This window comes from Schistocerca piceifrons, chromosome 8 (genome assembly GCF_021461385.2).
Source record: "Schistocerca piceifrons isolate TAMUIC-IGC-003096 chromosome 8, iqSchPice1.1, whole genome shotgun sequence".
Classification (NCBI taxonomy): Eukaryota; Metazoa; Arthropoda; class Insecta; order Orthoptera; family Acrididae; genus Schistocerca; species Schistocerca piceifrons.
In genome coordinates this window covers 136,802,971-136,811,720 of record NC_060145.1, presented here as the reverse complement: position 1 = coordinate 136,811,720, position 8,750 = coordinate 136,802,971, and positions in this window count along the sequence as shown.

The following is an 8,750-nucleotide window of genomic DNA, read 5'->3' as shown; positions in this document are numbered from 1 at the left end:
CATCACTAATAGGAAATGCAAACTCCACGGCGGGCTAGCAGCAGTTTCTTTCTTTCTTTATTCACTATCTGTCTAAAACTGCTATTTTGGAAGTAACGGGAATTTCTGAGCCTGCGTGACATTCTCATTTCACTAATTCCTTATTTTCTGTACGCATGAAACTTCATTTTGAAAACAGAAATTATTATTAATCCCTTTAAATCCTACACTAAAGTTGTAGCAACAACCAATTACATACTATCAGGACCCTGTAATCTCTGCAGTTCACGCCTAGTGAAAGAAAGTCACAATTTAATGCCCCGTCGACGTTGAGATAATTAGAGACGGATGACAGTCTTAAATTTCACAAACTTGAGAGAATAGAGTCAGCTGTTGCCTTGGTTACGTAACCGTACCAGAATGAGCCTCATATGAGTTGCCGGAAACCGTGTAATATCTAAGTCATGATATCTGGATGGACATCTCCGTGCGTCAATTTGTTCATATACTGCTGGTGTAAGGTCCCTTGCAAGCCTTATACGGCTGATACTTACGCAAATACTTTTTAAATTTTTTGTGCACACAGCAGTACACCTGTAAGAATTGTACACGTGTGGTATGGTACTATCAGCCACAATGGCGCCATTACGGAAATCGGAAAACAAATCTCGGGTGTTTCTCTTAGAAACCAATGTTACAGTTTTTGGTTGATAAATGTATGTTTTCACTGTGATTCTGTCGCCTAAATTTGCATTTCAGATGTAATTATTAATGTGTAGCACCTAAAAAAAACGCAGGTTAGCTGGTGATGGCACATGGAACTATTTATCTTTGCTTATTCCTGAATCATTCCATATTCTCTATGCACTGATACATAAACTGCCAATGATGACCCGAAGAGCTGTCTTAAGTAATGACTTATTTGATAACACCCTCTTCCAAAATGAGGAACTAATTCCTCATTTTACATGTAACGTACTGGTAAAACATTTCCCTTAACAGAGGGCAAAAGGGCTTAAAATCTCCGTTAAGCTCTCTTCATCTAGCTTTAAATGCGAACATTTTAGGTTAGGTTTAAACCTACATCATCAGGTGGATTTACATTAGTTAGTATTGTGTTACGAATTTTTGGAGGAACTTGTGGCACTCTCTAATGAAGAAACAAGACATTATTTCAGAACAGGGTTTTGGGTTTCTTCTGACAAAAAATTAAACTTATATCTAACGGTAAACATAAAATAAGTAAAATAGAGTACCTCCAGTGATCAAAGGGTTCCTTTCGTTGTCATAACACATCACATGTATACCGTCATATTTGTGAACAAATATGGCGTCTGGAAACTGCTGGGTGCAAGGTTCGTATAGCAGAAGAGAAGGCATTATCGCAAAGTACAAAGAATATACATCGTAACAACATTACTACAGATTAGTTTTTAAAGGGTTTGGAGGTGTTTGTTTTGAGGTGTCGAATAAATTTGTTGGAATAAACACTTCAGGTGGCATATAAATACGATCTAGGCGGACGGAATAAATATCGCCGAATCTTGGCACACTTCTTTCAGCCTTATTATGGTATGGCTGTATTGAACACGCTGTTGTTTCAATGAATCCGAGATTGGCTGGAATTACCCGATCTGCTCGTAACGACTGCTTCCGATAAAAACTGCTTTGTAAGCTGTAACATTAAATTTTAACTAATAAATGTTGGTTCTGATGTAACACAGCAGACACTTTCGACCACTACATGAAATGCTTGAAATTGTCCGTCCCTTTCCATATTGTTCTGACACTCCATAAAATGTACGTTGAAGAATTCCACAGAGCAGTTCGACATTTGAGTAACGGAAATAGCCCTATGGCCGGCTTCTCTGTAGATTTTCGTCAAATCGCACCAGTAATCGCAAACGGCACGATAACAAACGAAGTCAACGCATCTAAAGTCGCCAATTAGCATAGCACGTTAATATACGCTAATAAGCTAAAACTTTATAACCACCTGCTTAATAGCGTGATGGTCCACCTTAGTAAAGCAATACAGCAATGATTGTACGTGACTTGGATTCGACAAGTCCTTGGTAGATTTCTTAAGACAGGTGCTACCAGATGTGTACGCGCAGGTCACGTAGTGCCAGCATATTACGGATAGGTTTTGTAAGGGGTTCACCACCCTGCCGGAGCAAATGCAATCTCTATGTATTGCTCACTTGCTAGAACGACAATTCACAGGCGCTGCCTGAGACATAAAATATCTTTGCCCCTGTCAAATGAGAGCTGCAATAGAGTGGCAGGTCAGAGGAGTCACTGCCGCAGTTGCAGTCGCTCGCTGCTACAGGGTAGTTGTTGTCTGTCGCTGGTACAGCGCAGTTTATAGTTACTAGTTGTTAAAAGTCACAGTGCAGGACAAATTGTAAAATTTTATTATATGGAACTGAATAACAACTGTGATCAGCCGCAGAGCTAAATGATACCATGGAATGAGATGATGATGAACAAATGAATAATTGTTAATATAACGAAAAATCAACAGTGTGATTAAGTCAACCATCTATTGTAAGGTATAGTTTATTATTTTTATTGGCTTGCGCGTAGTTAAATCACTTGTCTGAGATGTTAATATGAATTTGTTTCAATCTTTTCTTTTGTGATTCGTCAGCATCAGTTGACCCAGATTTGTAATATATTCAATTTTCCCGTGTCGTGGATTGTAGATCTTCATCAGTAACGTAAAAAATTTTCAGAACATAATTGTTTTTACCAGTAAACTATACAAATATAATTTTCCCTTAAGTCATTGCCGGTCCCGATCCAGCCATTTATCTAAATTATAATATTCCAGAATTTTTGTCAGATCATAGTGATGTGCTATTTAGTAATCAGACGACCAGCTGTGCAGCAGTGTCACTAAGTAACGCCAGTTTTTCGAGTAATTCAGATCTCAGACAAATGTTATCCATTATTAGTAGGTAGGCCAGCATTGCACTAAGCTGTGCCATTTACGAGCAGATATATAGATAGCGTTTCCGGCGACACCATCACGAGGTTAGAATTTTTCAGTTTATTTCTCACGGACAGATTCAGACCGATTTCACAGGACCATGGCGTAGCGCGGCTTACCTCAAAATTTATCAGTTTTTCATGAGTTAAGATTTATCAGTTTTCATACGTCTGAATTTAATTATCCAAATTTAACTACAGAGTGGCGCACGAAATGTGTTACCATTTTGTTTTTCAATATAAACTTTATTGTCAATACAATCTGAAAGGAACATATATTACAATGAAGAGCCGTCCATGGAGTTTTGTTCTAACTCAGCACATGCTCAATATGTCCACCATTTCGTTTCTTAACTTCCTTCAAACGCACACTGAAGTTAGTGTTTGCTCTACGGCACATGCCTTCCGTAATTTCACTGCAAGCTTGAAGAATAAGTCTTCTGAGCTCCATTAAATCACGTGGACCTTTCAGGAAAATCTTTTCCTTTAGGTACCCCCAAAGAAAAAAGTCACATGGATTGAGGTCTGGATTATTGGGGGGCCAATTTTGTCCGTCATTGAAGCGACCTCGAAACCTGACTGAAATGATCCGCATGTTGAAATGCTCGTGTAAAAACTCCAACACAGTGTTTGCAGTATGTGGCCTTGCTCCATCTTCCATGAACCACCGCGTGTTGAAGGGCAAGGCAGTAGCAAGAAGCTGTGGAATTTAATGGAGCTCAGAAGACTTATTCTTCAAGCTTGCAGTGAAATTACGGAAGACATGTGCCGTAGGGTAATCACTAACTTCAGTGTTCGTTTGAAGGAAGTTAGGAAACGAAATGGTGGACATATTGAGCATGTGCTGAGTTAGAACAAATCTCCATGGACGGCTCTTCATTGTAGTATATATTCCTTTGAGATTATATTGACAATAAAGTTTATATTCAAAAACAAAATGGTAACACATTTCGTGCGCCACCCTGTATATTATACGGGAAGGTTACAGTTTGTAGGCGCGAAGCTGGCAGCCGATAGCCTACCATATAGCTTCAGATTTGGCGAATTGGTGGCAAAGAAACAACCTGAGTTCACCAAAATATTCCTCAAACCACTCTGACATGATCCTGGTCTTGTGATATTATCTGTTATCATGTTTGAATGTGCCATCGCCGTTGGGGAAGACTTCAGGGCCTATCGGAGTGGCCGAGCGGTTCTAGGCGCTACAGTCTGGAAGCGCGCGACCGCTACGGTCGCAGGTTCGATTCCTGCCTCGGGCGTGGATGTGTGTGATGTCCTTAGGTTAGCTAGGTTTAAATAGTTCTAAGTTCTAGGGGACTGATGACCTCAGAAGTTAAGTCCCATAGTGCTCAGAGCCATTTGGACCATTTTTGAAGACTTCAGGCGAGGAGGAATACCGCTGGCCCGCTGTAATGTTCATGTGCTCCACAGCTGTTGTGGTGCCGTAGATTACTGCCGTGAGACCCGCGGAAGACCAAGTGAATGTCCTCAATAGCACAATACTGTCCCGAATGGCCTGCGTCGGTGGCGAAGTGCACGTTTCGAACAGCTGTTCGTCTGGGTGACTGAATAACTGGACACATCCGTCGACCTGGTGTAACAGGAGGCGTGATTAATTTGACCGGACGACACGTTTCCATTGATCCACGGCCAAATCTTGATGATCCCGTGCTCACTACAGTCGTAACTGCCTGTGCCTTTGGGTCAACATGGGAACGCGTAAGAGTCGAAGCCCCACTTTAAACAGTGTGCGCTGAACAGTGTGTTCAGAAACAATTGTGTCTGCACCAGAATTGTACACTTTCGCCAGATCCGCAACAGACTGCCGCCCATCTCGCTTTTCAGATCACACAGGCCTCTGACGACCACCTCCTCTAGTGAGACGTGGTCGTCCAACACCTCGTCGCCTTCTCGTAGTTTCACCGACCTTCAACCACTTTCCATAGACGTTTCACGGTACCAGCAAGCGAACAGTCGACCAGCTTCGCCTTTCCCGAGATTATAGTTTCCAGAGCAGAGCTATAACAATCTGCTCTCTGTTAAAGTCGCTTATGTCAGTATATTTGCCTATTTGCTTTTCATATCGCCGGCAGCATGATTCTCCATTCGAATCTGCTTCGCTTGTACAGGGTGTAAGTTTTAAGTTGACAAACCAGAATAACTCGAAAAATAAGCTTCACGCTAAAAAATGTGTAGAATACAAAGTTGATTATTTTCGAGGGGGACATCTGCTGGTGCTAAAATTAGCCCACCACCCCAGCCCCTAGGGGTGGGACGAGAGGTAACTTTAAAATTTCAAATGGGAACTCCCATTTTTTACTGCAGAATCAGATTCTGCATAAAAACCTACGTACATTTTGTCTTAAACATTTGTTTTGATTCTTGGTAGTTGGCGCTGTAATTCAAGAAAATCAAAGTTCTCATTTTTGCGTGGAAAATGGTTACGGATAAATAAAAAATACTTATTTAATTCGTAAATTTTGATTCGCTAAAACTAAAACTCTCCCGCTCTCCCCATACGGTGGGGTTTGAGAGAGAGGAATTAGAGTTTTACAAATGTTGATCACGAAACAAACAAAACTTATCCGAATCTGCGGAAAAAATTAATATTTGGGTCAACATTTGTAAATCTCTAATTCCTCTCCCTCAAACCCCACGCTACGGGGGAGAGGGAGACTTTTAGTTTTAGCGAATCAAAATTTACGATTTAAATAAGTATTTATTATTTATCCGTAACCATTCTTCATGCAAAAATGAGAACATGGATTTTATTAAATTACAGTGCCAACTACCAAGAAACAAAGCAAATGTTTAAGACAAAATATATGTATTTTTTTGTGTATAATCTGATTGCGCAGTAAAAATGGGGGTTCCCATTTGAAATCTTAAAGTTGCCACCCGCCCCACCCCCAGGGGGCTGGGATGGTGGGCTAATGTTAGCACCAGCAGATGTCCACCTCGAAAATAATGAACTTTGGATTCTACACATTTTTCGTGTGAAGCTTATTTTTCGAGTTATTCTGGTTTGTCAACTTAAAACTTACATCCTGTACAAGCAAAGCAGAGACGAATGGAGAATCATGCTTACACCCTGTTTACTCTCCTTACTGCGTCACGCGCTTGCGGTGTTACCAAGCGGCATGTAATCTCGTAGTGGGTACTGGTAGTAATGTTTAGCCTCTTCAGTGTAAAATAAATGAAGAAATATGTGGCATCTGAACAACTGCGGTTTGTAATACCAGCATCATACCCTGATTCACTTCCACCTGAACGTGAAAAAATAGTGAAAATAATCAGAAAAACTAGACAGTAGAGTACCTGGCGAAGATGGAATTACTGCAGAATTATGAAAATTGGACTCCAAAGACATAAAACAAAAATTTCACAGAATAATATCAGAAATCTGAAGAACAGAAAATCCCCAAATACTGGAAGAGCGCCTTGATACACCTGCTCTACAAGAAAGAAGAAAAAAACAGATTCGAACAATTACAGAGGAATCTCGCATCTTCCAGTAACTTATAAAAGCCTCTTTAAAGCTTTGCTGAAGCGACGTGAGTCGGAAAAGGACACACAGACTGGTGAGAATCAGGCGGGAGTCAGGAAAGGGAGATCCAGTATGAAACATATCTTGAACATCAGAAACTTACAACGCGTCAGACGGTGCCGGAACATTGTAGTCCATTTGTGGATTTCAAAAACGGTTACTATTCTGTTGACAGACAAACGCTGTTTCATAGCTTAAAAGAATTAGGCGTCTATAGAAAAATCAGAACCATATTCCAGGAAACTTCATCAGAAAGCACTTCAAAAGTGAAATTCATGGGAGTAATCTCAAGCCTATTCGAAATTCACGAAGGAGTCCATCAAGGAGATGACTTATAGCTGCAGTTGTTCAACATTGTACTGAAAAACATAACCCCAAAATGAGAAAAGCATGTCAAAAGTATCGAAATTGGAAAATAGGAAGGAAAAACAGTCGCTGTGAAATTCCTGGCCTTTGCTGATGACCTGGCTATATTAACAAGCAACAAAGAATAAGCCAATCTGAACCTGGGTAAGCTATATGAAATCTCCTGTAAAACCGGACTCCATATTTCCTACGAGAAAACTCAGCATATGGACACCAAATCAACTGAAAACTTCCACTGGAAACACAGTATGGGAAAATCTGACACGTTACTCACTTCAAGTATTTAGGAGAAGCCATTCAACCAACAGAACTGAACACAATCTCCAACACAGAAAGAATATTCAAACTGAAAAAGGCATACAAAATGATATTGTGTCACTATAGAAAGGGCAATATCTCGTAATGCAAAACTACGGCACTATAACACGGTTGTTCTACCAGAAACCTTTTAAGCAGCAGAAACCACAGGTATTAGAGGCAGGACAGAAATTCATGAAATAAGAAACAAGAACGAAAAATTCCTTGAAAAATCTGTGAGGCTGTACTCCGAGACGGAACTTCGGTCAGGCGATCTACCTCCAAAGGAACACTATGAATACACAGACAACATCATAGATAAAATTAGGAAAAAGACTCCTACAGTTCTATGCACTCCTATGTACTTGTAGAATGCATGAAAACAGGTTCACTAAGAACATTTTTAACATCGTTAATGCAAGCAAAGTAAGGACTAATTGGATAAAAGGACAAGGAGATCCGCGACAGTTGAAAATTTAAGAAGGAGAAACTGAGGTCAGATGACAGTTCAGAAGTAAAATCAAAAATAAAAAACTTGAACTACGCCCAGCCTAGAAAGAAGAGAAGAAAAGCGACAAACGGAAGCACGAAAAAGCACAGTGAACTACGTTGAGGTCTTGGGAAGAAAAGAAAAGAAGGAAAGTAAGTGAAACTGTGATTGACTCGAGTTCACACGTTCTCCTAAAAGGGAATAATAATCGAAAATAATAGCAATAAATGAAAAAATACAATAGCGAATATGTAATTACACAATAAATTAAACCTAAAAATTAAAATAAAAACATTCTCGAAAGTCTTGCAATTCCGAGGGCCGATATCTTGCCGGTATCGATATCGATATGAGGTAAATATCGTCAAGATTCTCGATTCAAAAATGTTCAAATGTGTGTGTAAACTTACGGGAGTTAACTGCTAAGGTCATCAGGCCCTAAGCTTACACACTACTTAACCTAAATTACCCTAAGGACAAACATACACACACACCCATGCCCGAGGGAGGCCTCGAACCTCCGCCGGGACCAGCCGCACTGTCCACGACTGCAACGCCCTACACCGCTCGGCTAATAACGCGCGGCTTTCTCGATTCCCGGGATGGATTAACGAGATATCGTGCCAAATTCTGCCAAACTGGTGCGTTAGATCTTCAAAATGGTGAGCTGGTTGGAGGGCTCTGCCCATAATGCTCCAGCCGTTCTCAGTTGGGCAGAGATACGGCGACCAGGTAGGGTTTCTCAGGCAGAAAACAAGCAATAGAAAGTCTCACCGAGAGCGGACGAGCGGATGTTATCTAGCGGAAATATAAGGACAGGATGGCTGGGGCAACAAAATGGGGCGTAGAATATCGTCGACGTACCGTTCTGACGTAAAGGTGCCGCAGATAACAACCAAAGAAGTCCTGCTACGAAATTAAATGGCATCCACGACCGCCAGTCCTGGTTTTCGGGCCGTATGACGGGTGAGAGTCAGACTGGTGTTTCACCACTGTCCCAGACGTCTCCAGACACGTCTTCCGCCTGGAGAATTGACTGGAGAATTGTCTACAGTGATGAGGCACTCTCGAACTGAG